Consider the following 15104-nt stretch of genomic DNA (forward strand, 5'->3'; position numbering starts at 1 on the left):
CTGTACCTTCCAAGATGAAAATCGTGCCTGGAAATTCTGATTGAATTCCGGTGGATGCCTACATGTGCTGATGTGCATGAAGATTATAACCATACAACATACACGTACTTGTTAAAGGATTTACCAATGTTTTTGCACCATTTCTTTTGTCAATACAATATCATCACACCAAGACCAATGACTGCAACAATTTGCCCTAACAGAGCCTAAATTGATCGCAAAGATGGGATTTTGGATAATGTGGAAGGTCCTGCTACGAACCTGGCAAATAATTTGGTAACAAATACTTCAAAACTCGGTTTCTTGTTTTTTTTTTAAAAAAATTTTTAAACATTTACGTACAATCCGTATGGGCAGCATGCCAAGTGGCCAAATTTAAGTGTCCTTGAATAAAATAATCATACCATCTAACGTCTTTGCGAATAAAGCATGTAAGATGACACGAGACTCACCTAGCGAACGGTGGGAAAAATAAAATGGATTAGAAACCATGATTAAACAGAGGTGTAGGAAGTAGGAGCTGAGAGAAGGGGGGAATACATTTTATCACCGTCTTTTCCATCTTATCAATTATCTTTTTATTTTTACATATATCACGTTATAAAAAATATTTCAATAATTATTCTAAATAATATTTCAAATAACACTCCATCTAAATACTCCAGTTATATTTAGCAACTTTCCGTGTACATGTCAAGGAACTTAATTTGATTATCCACAAATAATAGTCAAAACAAACTGAAAATGGTTCTGGTACACCAGCGTGTTCTGTTCCCTACAAACTAGACATTCTCCAACTGGGATTCATCCTCGTATAGTTTTCTTGATAGAGAGTATAGGACAGTAGACACGAAATAAGATAAGAATAGCTGTACAAAGACTTCACAATTATTAGCGGCTGACGACCTTATCTGACACCTTTCTCAAGGAACAACAAAAAATTTCCCTCGAGGTGTAGATCTGCTTCTTCGGAACTCCGAGGTGGACGAGTTGCTTGCTTCCTTGAGATTTTGAATTGTGCTATTGGAAATTTTATTTTCATGTTTCCCAGCATAGACAGACTCCGTTGGCTGTATCAGTTCTCTGCATTTAGATCTAATAGTAAGTTACAATGGTTAATGCAATAAAAGATGCAGCGTTTTAGATTTATTTGCTGATACAAAGAAAACCTTTAAGAAGTTGACAGAGCTCATACTCAAAAGTTACAATGATTAAATGTTTATCCATACCTAGGTTCAACATTTTGAGAGTTCCTCGAGAAGTTCCTCTGAAGCTTTTTCAACCTCATGGTATTACCATAAACTGGTGATCCAACACGTTCATCACCGTGCTCATTTTCTATTTCCAAGAACTCGCTTTTCTGAGCCTCTTCCATCATTCTACCGTTGTCCACATTAGTAAGCAGAGTAACTCCAATGTCAGACTTTTGGTTTTTAGTAATATTTTGATGCTTGCTCTTAACCTTACTCTCAAGTTTAGTTTTCCTAATACCACCTTGTCGAACATTAAGTGCCTGTTTAAACTGCTCCTGATCATCATGTTCTACATTAACTTTTCTGGAGACAATTCTTTGGAGACTGTGCAGTGTCTCAGAAATGTTATCCTGCTTAACTGGTGGCTCCTGAGAAGCCGGATATGACCTTGTGTAACTATCTGTCGAGGGAACAATTGAAGGTACAGCAACCATGGATTTGTTTGTAGGGACTCTTGCTGGAAAAGGTAGTCTCATGACCGGTGGGTTATCAAGTGTCTCAGGCTTAATCCTACTTCTGATGACAGCACTCCTATCCGTTGAAACTGATCTTCTAACAGGTGGGGATGGTGATCTTGCCTTATTGAAACCTACAGATCTCTCTTCAGCAAGGAAAGGAATTTTTGGTACAATATCCTTGTCGGTGAACTTAGCCGGGAACCGGGACCTCCTCTGCTTGCCTGAAGAACAGCTTCTTACCTGAAATTAAGTTCAACCAGGACTTAGGGGGCTAAGACTTCGTGCATTATAAAAAGTGCACATTAGTCAGTCAGACTTCCAACTTCCAAAAGGATGTTCAATGGTCACTGCTAGTTAGGTAATACCTTAGAATATCATAACCCTACAACTCTCTGTATGGTATGTAATTGGTATAAAGGTTTCTGTCATGTACCTCGGAGCTTCGAGTGTCGTCAATGGTACTACGCTGATTATTTTCAGGCTTCATGCTGGCAGTAACATTGGATTTTGGCATACGAAGAGGTGATATAGCACCTCTTATACTGGCTCCACTTCTTAGTTGCTGTAGTTCAGCATCCTTTTTCTCCAATGTGAGCTTGAGGTTTGTGATCTTATACAAACAAGGAAAGAATAAGTTTTGGTCACTAGTAGAAAACGTATTGACTCTGAAACTAAATAAGTTATCAAACTAGAGCTAACCTCATCTTTAAATTCTCGAATTTCCCCACTTTCCTTATTAGATCGAGCAGCTCCAAGGTCTATTGAGGCCACTCTCTCGGCAAACTTCAGGGTACTTACTGTCTCTCCTATAGCATTAACCATGGGATTTATATGCACAAACATCAGCGTCTTTGCATGGCCACCTAAGTCAAAGATGAAAATTGATCCGTCAACTGTAATGCTTCAGAGATAACTGACTAACAACTAGCTCTGTAGCACTAGGCATACTTCTGAGGTGAATTTGTTGACTAATTAAATCAGCAAAGTGCGTGATATTACCTAGAGAATCCTGTAACACTTGGGTGAGCTTGCTATTTCTGTAAGGAATATGTGAAGTCTTCTGAGCAAGAGAGGAAATAACATCTCCCAGTGCAGAAAGAGATCTGTTTATATGTTGGGCTTCCTTCAGTCTCTCGCCAACGGCTTCAGATTTATCCACTCTCTCACTTCCAGCTAGATCCACCAGGTGAAGGCAGCCCTTTAATGTGGATCCAGAAACCAACTCTTTCCCACGGACATGAACTGTTAAGATACTACACACACCACACACACCAAAAGTGATAAAACTAAGGTCTATTACGAAAATCATTAAGAAACAACATTAGACTAGAGCGGAAGAAAGGGAAAAGAAAATTAATTAAAAAAAAAAGAAAGCAAAAAGCAGTTTACCTATGCGATCTGCTACTCCTTTCATTTAGAGCAGTGGCGCCTACGGCACGATTTTGTTGTCCAATTCTCATCAAATCAAGAACATCTTGGGTACATTTGACCAGAATTAGACACGCATCAGGCACATTGAGACCGTTGAGTTGAGAATTGTTTCTTACATCCAATGTGCTGATAGTTAAGGTTAGACAACAGGAAAAAATTCTCATTGACATATCAAGCTTGAGTTACCAAATTTACGAGCATGATGTCATGCTACTAGAAATGCAACAAATTGGAAAGGATATCTCCTATTAGTTCCATCAATGACCAAGAGATCTCTAACTTGTTCATTGTATATTTCGATCATTTGGACTCCAACTTCGTACTCTATAAATTCCATTCTTTCTTTTGAAATGTGAAATAGGTCACGCAAAGCACGATAATTTACACCCCATGTCTCCTCTGCTGTCAAGTCTGGGCCGCTCTGTATGCATAGGAAGACATAAAAAACGTTATTATGAGTACATGCATCCTTAGTTTATAGCTGCCTTCTCCATCTCAATTAAGCTTAGAATAACACTTAAGGAGGGTGTTTTCATCCACTCTAATAGCATATCAATGTGAAGCACTGTCGCGTATAAAATGTTTCATAGTTACACACCACTGGTCTTATTGATCAATTTATATAAAAATCTGGCCTGGTCTCTTCCACAAAGCCATATTAACTTGTCAAACAACATAGCAGGGGATGATGCAAAATTCAAAAACATGAAATGGTCAGAGAGTTCGTGTGGGGAAGAAAAGGTCATCAAGATGGAACGCCTAATGCTACCACAAGCCTATCTAATCCTAAGGCTTTTGGATTTGCATTATGTTAATGCACTAGGACAGTTAAAACGACTAACTTGAACCAGTTAATGCTTTACATTACCATTGTGTATGTCTTCCCTGAGCCAGTTTGTCCATAAGCAAATATACAAACGTTATACCCATCAAGAACCGATCGGACCAACGGTTGTGTATCCATATATATTTGTTCTGCAAGATGAAAGTAATAGTATGTCGTCAGATAATCACAAAGCCCAGTTGCACGGTGTTCATTACTCCCTCAACAGAGCCTTCATCCCATGCTATAAGGGTCGGCTATCTGTTTTTATGTATTGAGCAAAAGAGACATTTAGGCCAATGTTGCTCTTCTCCTCCTACAAATAACTTTTCTTTATCCAAAGTGAAATTAAATGATGGAAAACAGGAGAGAATCTCAATTGTGAAAGAAATCATACGTTGAGTTGCATTTGTGCCAAACACCTTGTTGAAAGTGAAAATCCTCCTTGCATCTTTACCCTGCTTATGAGGGTTGACAATCATGATATCTCCATTGTCCCCAATATAGTCAACCGTGGACTGTCCATCTGACTGCCCAGGTAGGAAGGGCCTCACTCTACAGTAAACTCTAATAGTCCCTGATAGACACCATAAGATGTCAGATATTCCAGGGTGCCATAATGAAAGAAATAAAAGACTGAACTTTCGGATAACTCGCCTTTTAAGTCTTGAACTTGATTGTAAAGCATTCGATTTTCCTCCAAAACTTTGTGATAAGAAGAAGCTGCTACTTCAAGGCCCTTAATATGATGCTCTGGGGAGAAAATGCTTTGGTAAAGTTAAAGTTTGATCAAGGCTTCCAATAGACGTAACTACACAAGCTGGATTTTTCTCAATACAGCTTGTGCAAGCTTAAGATAAATAATATGATAGCCTCTCACCAAGCCTTTTCAATTCCTCCACATGAACTTTCTGAAATAGCTGAAATTCTTTCTTGGTCTCCCTAGAAAAGGATTTGAGTTCCTGAACAAAGGATATTGAAGCAGCAACAAAATTTGGTCAGATCTCATAATCTAATTTTTGTAATTTCCAGAGGAACTATTGAATAGAAGAGACTAATGAGAAGATGGTTTCACCTCTAGCTGCCTCTGTTGAACGTCAAGAACTTCTACATTGCCCACAGGGGAAACGTTTGTTTGAGCTATGTCTTCACGTTTCCGGCCACAAATGCAAAATTTGGAGAGATTGCTTGAAGCCAGACTACTTCTTTGACCAAGGTACTTCAGTATCATTTCTAAAACTTCAGACTTTGATCGAGGAATGCCATCATCATTCAAAATTTTCTTCAGAATAAGTCCAACCTGTAAGTGGCAAAACAAGGCATTAGGTTGCAGTAGTACTGATAGTGCCAATTCTATGCAAGTTACATGATGAGTCTGTATAATGAAGTTGCAACAAGGTCTCCGCAATCAGGAACTTGGGTTACTACCTGATTGCTCTTAGCAATAAGCATAGAGGAGAAATCCTTAACCACCTTCCTCAACAGAATATCAATAACCTGCAAATTTCTAATGATTCGGTTAATAATCCAAAATGTTACAGAAATGGGCTATAATAATTATAAAATAACTCGTTCTGAAAAAGTAGCAGCTCCATAGTTTCTCTAAGCTAGCTTTTGAAATCCTCTAAGAAGTCTTCATGGTCATCTTGGCAAAAAGATTTGCTTTTCAAGTAACAGAATAAATTAACTCTCCTCCCTATTTTTTTCCTTCTTTTTGTCATGGCCAGGATAAGATTTCACTTGCAAAAAAAAAAAAAAAATGCAGACTATCTTACCTACCATTGAATTCAAAGGCAAGTCTTCAACTCCACTAATTTCGGAGAGATATGCCTGTAGAAGGGCAAGACCAAAATGTTCAAAGAGTGAAGTAAGAGCATTGGCTGCATTGGTTTCCTCAAGTGAGACCTCACTTGACAAATGTAGATATTCCAATAGCTGCTCAAATTGTGATGATTCAGAATCATCGAGAGACTCATCTGCACTTTCACTGCTGACAAAAGAAGATGGAGATCCCTTGGGAAAGGATACAATTTTTACAGTCCCACCATATCTCCAAACTCCAATTCCACCAGCTTGTTTCCACTCGTAATATCCTTTCAAACACAGGATGCAGTCTACAACTTTACCTGACGAACCTCCCTGCTAATTTAAAAGATTAATAGAGCATGATGAAAGCTTTAATAGTTAAAATGCAGAGGGTCAAAATATGTATCTGAAGACAGCATTTGCATGGCTGGGCATAGAAATTCATGAAAGTCCCAAAGCGCGTGCATTTACTGAATTTTGTCCTAAAACAGGTATCTGAAGATAGCATTTGCATGGCATGGAGGAGATAATTCGTGGAAATTCTTTTACATAAAAAATGCACTTGCATTTGTTCAGTATATAACTACCATATTTTTTCAGAAGTTGGCTACATTTCAGTTCTTCCAAATGACATGAAAAAAGAAGGGTTCGAAGGATGTTTATAAGTAAATATAGTGGGCTAATACCCTGAATACCATTCACGCTGCGCAAATTGCAAAAGATGTGAACTGAAGCGAAGTGGTCTAGAGAAGGGTTCATTAAGGGAGGAGTGGACAACCTTTTCCAAATCGGAGGCTTCAAATGTCAAAAGCTTCATCTCGCCAACGGCCACTAGAAAGTTCCTTGTGTTCTCAAAATACTGAATAGCAGACTGAGCTGCACCCTCGGTGAACTGGACATCAATCACCCGATTTTCGACCACCTATTCCATCGTGAGAACAGACAATGCAACATCAAGCATTCGCTTGTGAAAGAATTTAAGCTAATTGTGCCACAGTCGAGCATTTCTGTCCAACCGCTGGCTACATAAGACACAACACAATAATGTCTCACTTTCAGAGGTGGCCCTCGAGTTCAACATGGACACCAAGAATGAAAAATTGTTTGAGAAGTGAAATTCATCGTCAATAAAATTTGTTGACTTGGTTTCAGCTCGCTTTAATTTTTACTTTGCATGCAATACTCCTATAACTTTGCATGCAATACGTGACATGCACATAAATGCCACCTAAGACTGCTAGTACCTTGTGAACGGCGCCAGGGTTGACTTTGTTGAGGACATTGCACAGAATTAAGCCATTGCGGAGGGCCAGGCAAAATTCCTGCTCGGTGGGTTCTTTTGGTAGAACCTCTGATGCACCCTGGTCCATCTCTCTTAGCCATGCTGCTGCCTGGTACCTCCTTGCAGCTGTGATCAAGATCCGTTAGTTCCAAATTTCACAAAACCCATCACCAGCTCCCTTCTCTTCGATTCTTCTTCTATTTAATATATACATTTTTTACTTAATTTTTTTTAAAAAAAAAAAAAACCCTCTTCTTGCATTAGTTTGCTACGTACACAAATTTTTTTTAGAAAAATGGAAAAAAAAATGGCTTCCAGATTTAATTAGAATTAAACTGATATGCCTCCTCTCCTTGATAGTTAGCTACAGACCGGACCTCTGATTCCGGCTGGCCGAGAATGTCGGCCACGTCAGCATTAGGATCCCAAACCCGAAAAAGGATGTTGTCGTGTGGGGTCGGGTCCATGCATTTTTCCGTGGGGCCTTAGACAAAGTTCTTTCTAGTCATTTCCAAACTTTAACGGGTCGATTCTTTTTTCTTTTTTTTTTTTTTGATTTAGACTTTTAACCTTCATTTCCAAAAGTGCCGTCTGCATTGTTATTTTTTAAAGTTTTTGTAAAAATATGTAACTCAATAATTTGATGTATATAAAATTTAAAAAATATATTCACAGAAAAATTTTAGTAGAAAACTCTAATCCAAACACCACCTTATTTCTGAAATATAGAAAAAAGAAAAGAAAATGCAGTTGACTCTGAAATGCGTTGGGTGCGTGGGTAGACTTCAACAGAAGGATTAATTTGTCAAGTACCATGCACTTGGAATTATTAGGCTTGGGTCAAGTTTTTCCCTCAAAATGGAGAGAATAAATAAATAGAGGAGGTGGCGTGCAATAAATGGGGTTTGAATTCGAAATTCGAAACATCTTCGGTGAAAATGGAGGAGGAGGAGGGCCATCTGGCCTTCCCATTTGCCAGTTACTCTCAGTCACTGTCGCCACCATTTTAGGTGAGTTAGGTGTTTTTTTTTTTTTCAGAAAAGAAAAGAAACCAATCACGAAGAAATACACTACTTTTAGATTCGTACAAAAATTGATTAGCAATGCGTATAATTAAACAAATATGGTTAATCATAAAGGCGGAACCATATATATTCTCATAAATGAATCTCATATATCTAATGCCCTTGTGATTTTTTATTTTTATTTTTTTGAATACTTCCCTAACGTACAGTAGTGTAATTCTGAATTCAAAATCTGTCCTAAATAATTTCTTGCAAGTATTCTACATAGATTAGTGGTAGAAACGAATGAGAAGATTTGAGCCCTTATCCCAAATGTGTAGTACAACTTTTTTTTTCCTCCTCGTCTCTAGGAAAATACTAATGGCCCTAATGCTTTTTTTTTCCTTCTTCTTTTATTTTATTGGCAGTGCCTTGCAGAGTCATTGAAACAATACAAATCTTTGGTGGGATGATGAGTTGAGACTTGAGAGCATTCACTAACTCCTTAAAATGGTGGTTGTTGTTTAAATTAGTGTAAAAGCTGGGGTGGACAGCGGCGGACAAGGATAGTCCCACCTCCACTCGAATGCTCTTAATGGCGGTCCAGTTAATTTGCCTGTATGATGACTGAGGAGGGCTAATGGCACCCTTCACTTTAAGGACACTTGAGTACCACAATTCCGCCAACTTGGCCCAACCAGAATACATCATGATGTTTTTGTTTAGCATGGTCTTAGTTATTTTATTCCTCTCTTTTCTTTTCTTTTCTTTTTTTGTGTTTGTGGGGTTGGGGGGACTAAATTTCTGGGTACAACGGCACAATCACTACTTTTGTTTTGGACCCTATTGGAGAATCCTCTCTTCTTCTTTTTTTTCGGGTTACTACCTTTTTCGTATTCCATAATTTTCTAGGCGGCAAAACTAATGCATGCTTAGGAATTAGGATGGATGGAGATTGGAAAGTGTACCTGCTTCTCCGGCTTTCCTCTGAGCCAGTTCACGGTCGTTGATGATCTCCTCAGCATACACTGCATCATCACTACTACTGTTGTAGATCAATCCCTTTAATCCTCTCAAGTTCTTGCCTGGTGAGAAGAACATTGAGCCGCTGGAGTTGCTTTCTTGGGGCATCTTTACTTAAAGTTTCCTTATTCCCACTCTCCTGCGCCGCCCAAATCCTTGAAATGATCAAACCAACTTCAGTTACCCAAAATCTTGAATGCAGGCTACACATTGAAAAGCTTTGCATTGCAGTAATAGAATAAATATGCAATACAACGTATACGTACAACCAGAGATTTAGAAAGAAAAAAAAATCCTTCGATTTGGTGATCGTTCATACTTTGTTAAATTGGAAATGGGGAAGAGTAGAGTGCGACTGTGAATTACATGCGGCAGCATTAAGAGAAAAGTTATCAGCTCTGAGACATTATTATATGTGGTTCAAGACATGCTTCAGACCATCAAAAGTGAAACGGAGGAGGAGGAGTTAGGAAGGTGCTGTTTACCTGTTGGTGTTTGGGGAAGAGTAGTCTGCCGGCAGCTGGGGAGTTTCTTGAATTTCCGGTATGGATTGGAGGCAATGTGGAGAAGTTAAATAGAATAGAGAGCAGCGAGTGGGAGTGAGAGTATATAAAAATATCGAGACGATGTTGGTGGATCTGATGGAAGTAATTAAACAGGGGAAAATGAAATGAGACGAGATTCTCGTGCTTTGTGAAGCAACAATCGAAAAAAATTAAAATCAGGGGAGGTTCATTTATTGCAAGACAAGATGGAGAGAGAGCTCAGAGCTGTCAGTACTTCTTGAAGAAAGACAGAGAGAGAGAGAGAGAGAGAGCTATGGATGCATGAAACTAAAATCAAATGAAAGGTTGTGAAGCTGAAAGAAAGAAAGATGCGTCCGGTCGTCTTTGCTTTCTTGGATCTTCAAATAAAAAGATTTCACTTTAAGCCAAGGGGACATCAACGGAGTCATATAATATAACCTTCTCTTTTTTTTTTCTTTTTCTTTTTCCCCACGAGTATTAATATCAAGGGGCGATATTCTTTTTGTTATTGAATAATTGTCTATATTTAGGTTGAGTGAGACTCTCTTTGATGTGCCCTGAGTGTAGTTTAGTTTTTTCCCTGTAAATGCCTATTGTTGAAAAAAAAATAATTGTCTATGTATGTTATTTCCAATTTCATCAAGGGGCGATATTCTTAAATTTTAGGTATTTGCATGTCTATTGTTTAGACACTCGTGTAAATCTTTGAATTCCCATGCTATGAAAAGTAATGATTGGGAGAATTTTACGGTGATTTTGTAAATTTTCAGAGTTAGATCTATATTATTATTTTCTTAAAAAAATGATAACAGTTATATAATATATTTTATTCTAAACTACAAAGGAGGGGGAGATTAAAAAGACTTGTATTAAAGATTAGGGATAATTTCAGAAACCTCCCCTGAGGTTTCTGACATTTACACTCACCTCCCCTGTGGTTTGAACAATTACACTGACCTCCCCTGAGATTACTAATCCTTTACAAATTCAGTCCAAATGATTAAAATATTGTTTTAAAGAGTGAAATTAGAATTTTGTACCTGATTTGCCATTTATGCTACATGTCCAATGAATGACAAAGTATTACAAATTAATTAATAATTAATAAACTTAAGGAGCGTAGTTTATAGGCAAATACGTAATAGTTATTTAAAGTACCAGCTCTTTACGGATATTTTACTTTCAAACATTTATTTTATTACAAATATTTATTCTCAAATACAAATTTGTATTTACTCTCAAATATTTAATTTTCGTTAAATAAAAAACCTACCAGTTTTTCTTCCGTAGAAATATTAATATAACACTTTTTCAATTTTAGTTATAAATATTTATGTATTTAGCATAAATTAAATGATTCAGGATAAAATACTCATAAAGAACTAATACTTTACTCATGTAATGGATGAAAATCATAAAAAATTAATGTTTTATGGGCCATTTATTTTTTTTAAAAATATTTAATTTATATCAAATAGATAACCTACTGATTTTCTTTTTGCGAGAATATTACTGTAACGTTTTTTAATTTTTAATTACAAACGTTAATATATTTATCATAAATTAAATATTTGAAAATAAAATATCTGTAAAGAGCGGGTACTTTAAATAGGTTATGTGTATTTGCTTATAAACTACACTCCTTACTTAAATCAATAAACTACACTCCTTACTTTAAAGAGTATAGTTTATAGGCAAATACACATAACCTATTTAAAGTACCGACTCTTTACAGATATTTTATTTTCAAATATTTAATTTATGATAAATATATTAACGTTTGTAATTAAAAATTAAAAAGTGTTACAGTAATATTCTCACAAAAAGAAAATCAGTAGGTTATCTATTTAATATAAATTAAATATTTTTAAAAAAAAGAAATGGCCGATAAAATATTAATTTTTTATGATTTTCATCCATTACATGAGTAAAGTATTAGCTCTTTATGAGTATTTTATCCTGAATCATTTAATTTATGTTAAATACATAAATATTTTTAACTAAAATTGAAAAAGTGTTATATTAATATTTCTATGGAAGAAAAACTGGTAGGTTTTGTATTTAACAAAAATTAAATATTTGAGAGTAAATACAAATCTGTATTTAAGAATAAATATTTATAATAAAGTAAATGTTTGAAAGTAAAATACTCGTAAAGAATTGGTACTTTAAATAAGTAATACGTATTTACCTATAAACTACGCTCCTTAAAGTTTATTAATTATTAATTAATTTGTAATACTTTGCCATTCATTGGACATGTAGCACAAAGGACAAATCAGGTACAAAATTCTAATTTCACTCTCTAAAATAATATTTTAATCATTTGGACTAAATTTGTAAATGATTAGTAACCTCAGGGGAGGTCAGTTTAATTGTTCAAACCACAGAGAATGTTAGTGTAAATGTCAGAAATCTCAGGGGAGGTTTCTGAAATTATCCCTAAAGATTAACACATATACAAATTTTACTAGATCAAAAGGATGCTTTGTCAATGATTACTAGAATTCTAATAAAACTATACTTGGGGATTTTGGAGGGTCGGCGGTTGCTGAGCAGGGAAGGGGACTGATTTTCAGGAAGAGAAGTCCTAGGAATTAGTAGATTGCCTTTTGACTTGGGGATTGAGGTCATCATCCACGTGGCAAGCATGGAGTCTAAGTACGTACGTGACAAGTGGACCTCCCGTAGGACCCTTGGAACGTTGGGCTGGACGGCAAGGTCTGGCCAACAATAAATGACGGAACTCCGTTACAATTACAGATTGACGTCTCTCTAGTTCAAATCCGTTTGTATAATTCTTCAAATTCCTTTATATAAATTCGTATACGCTGGATATGAATTTAAATATGTGCATTTAGATAATTAAGTTGACGACTACACGAGCTCACAGCAAATACAGTTAAAATTACACGAATCAAATTTAACTGAACAATATTCAACTTCTGATGACGTCTCTGATCTATACTGATTGATACGTACTCTCATGTATTCGGCATAATCAACAAAAATTTTCTACCACTGAATAAAAAAAAAAAAAATTGTGTTTCCTCTACCCTTAACCTTATCAACAAGAGGAATTGAGAAAAAAAAATCTTAAGTAAAAAAGGTATTTTTTTTTTTTTTGTCCTGGCTTTTCTGTAAGAGTGATGCGAGCTTTGAAATACCCAAAGATTTCCTTAAATCTTGACTCAAATTCCCAGTTTTCTATTGGTCACTTACAATGACTCAGTCCTCTCAGAATCAGCCTGCGAACATGAAACAAAAATAATGACTTTTCTTATGCTAACCAACTAGTAATTTTTAAACCCTGAACAATAATATATCTATTTTAAGAAGCTAAATGCATGATTGTCACCCCAGTCCCCTTTCACGATTAAAGTGCTGGAAATTTATAGGGTCAGCTTAATTAATTCATCCAGTCAAGGCCGTAAACGATGCGGTTGCCTGGTTGAACATTGACAAGATGGAAAGAAATCAATCAGGAATCATGTGAAAATTGAACAGCAAAAAGTGTACGTTGGAGGTTTAAAATGAAGAAAGAGCCAAATTCAAAAGTGTCTCGCTTCCATTCTTCTAAGGTCAATTTTCAAGACGTTGGATCCCATCAACTACTACTTCTTTTGAATGGTTTTGGAGCTAAAAAGCTTTCCTTGCATCTTTTTTTACGTTCTGTACCCCATTAATTGGACCAAACCAACCGAGCAAAAACGCCCCCCCCCCCTTTTTTTTTGTTTACACTATTATATTGGGTTCCTTTAATTTTTACCTATCTCTCTACAACTTACTGTAGAAATTTTCTGGTTCCTCTTATTTTTTTCCTTTCTTTCTTGTGGCTATCTCTCTATTGTTTGAGTGAATGATTGCTGCCTTGTAGACCTAAGATTATACTACTACTAGTCAATTTGGTGACCAAAAGAAGCACCTGAATTGACTCGTCTGTTTCTTGCAAGTGACCAGCATTTGTTAGACACAATCATATATGCTTTACATCCAACTATATATACTGGTATGAGCTTTGTAAAGCTTAATCCATTCTGGCATGGAAGACTATAATAATGAGGTGGCTATTGAGTGTCATTAACTTGAACTAGAAGCCTCATAAAGTCGAAGAATATCGGTTTCAAATTTGAGGTACGTACCCATAGTTCAAGAATCAATAATGTATTGAACTTTGAGTTGAATGCAATTATTGGGATATGGTCAAGATTACAAAAGGTAATTTTCGGGCTGTAATTCTACTAGCTAGCAACAAACAAACAAACAGGCAAAAGAAATGGGCTTTGAATGAGATGACAAACAGGAAATTGAAGTTGCCCGGAAATGAAGGGTTACTTACTCCTCCCTAGCTTTTGCTTTTCAGCTTCATCTCATATTTTATGGGGAAGCAAGGAATAATAACATATCTTGGCTTCAATCACGTAGGGAAAAGCTGAGAAACAAGTGTTAATTCTAGTACCCCCAACAGGTAATGAGTGTGCTTTACTTAAAATCTATTGCTTTAGCTTTTTGACAAGAAGATTAACCTTTGCATGTCAAAAATTATTAGTTGGGCCCTCTTTTGCCCGTCTACCAGGCATGCCTCCCGTCCCCTCGGCCTCGGGTATTTCTTCTTTTTCTTTCTTCTTATTTCTTTTGTTCACAGCTCTTATATATATATATATATATATATATATATATATATATACATTTTTTTTTTGGAGTGAAAAACGAAGAAAGAGTTGTTCACCACATTATACGTCTTATATTTTTGTTCTTGACATACATCTTACATTTACGCCTACACTAACTTGTATGGAGTTTATCTATCACCAATTCGGCACTACAAAATATATTAAGAATAGTAAGTACACATATATATATATATATATATATGTGCCAAGCGAGGGTAATTTTTCTTATCAACTCTTCAAATACATAAGTACACATTCTTTCATATCTGTTGCATCTGCATATGTGTGATGTGTGATGTAACTTCCGCCACTAGTACAGATTAATGAATTATGACGTTTTTTTTATTAAAAAAAAAAAAAGACCATAACATCAGATGAAGTCGGTTAGGATATGAATATTTCAACTCAATTAAACACACGTATGCCATGCTTCAAATTTCAAAAGATACTGCAGAATTGAATGAAAATATTCTGACTCAATGCCCAACTTTACGACTCTTGAATGGGCCGACCTATATGATGGGCCGCTGGAACTCTGGGTCATAGTCTTTCTAGGATGCGTGATTTTGGGCATGGAATAGGTTGCTGACTCGGATGTCCCTGATATCTTGACAAACATTTCTGTTTTTGTTGGACCAAAAAAATCTGTAATTTTTGGTTCACCATTTTATCTTCCCCGTAACTCGTGACGTTTTCTAAGGAGCACTCAATTGAGGATAGGAGTCTCTATATGCTGATCTGATTGATTAGTTTCTTTATTGGTGCTACTTTGCAGGCGCCAGGCAGCTGGAGAATATTTTCCATGTCCCGGAACAGATTAATGG

General features: G+C 36.2%; 1 pseudogene; it reads right to left on the minus strand.

Moving 5' to 3' along the window:
• Positions 1-634: 634 nt before the first annotated feature.
• On the minus strand, positions 635-9963 carry LOC140006797 (kinesin-like protein KIN-14F; annotated as a pseudogene).
• Positions 9964-15104: the final 5141 nt, after the last annotated feature.

The sequence above is a fragment of the Coffea arabica genome, chromosome 5e, assembly GCF_036785885.1.
Source record: "Coffea arabica cultivar ET-39 chromosome 5e, Coffea Arabica ET-39 HiFi, whole genome shotgun sequence".
In the NCBI taxonomy this organism is placed as follows: Eukaryota; Viridiplantae; Streptophyta; class Magnoliopsida; order Gentianales; family Rubiaceae; genus Coffea; species Coffea arabica.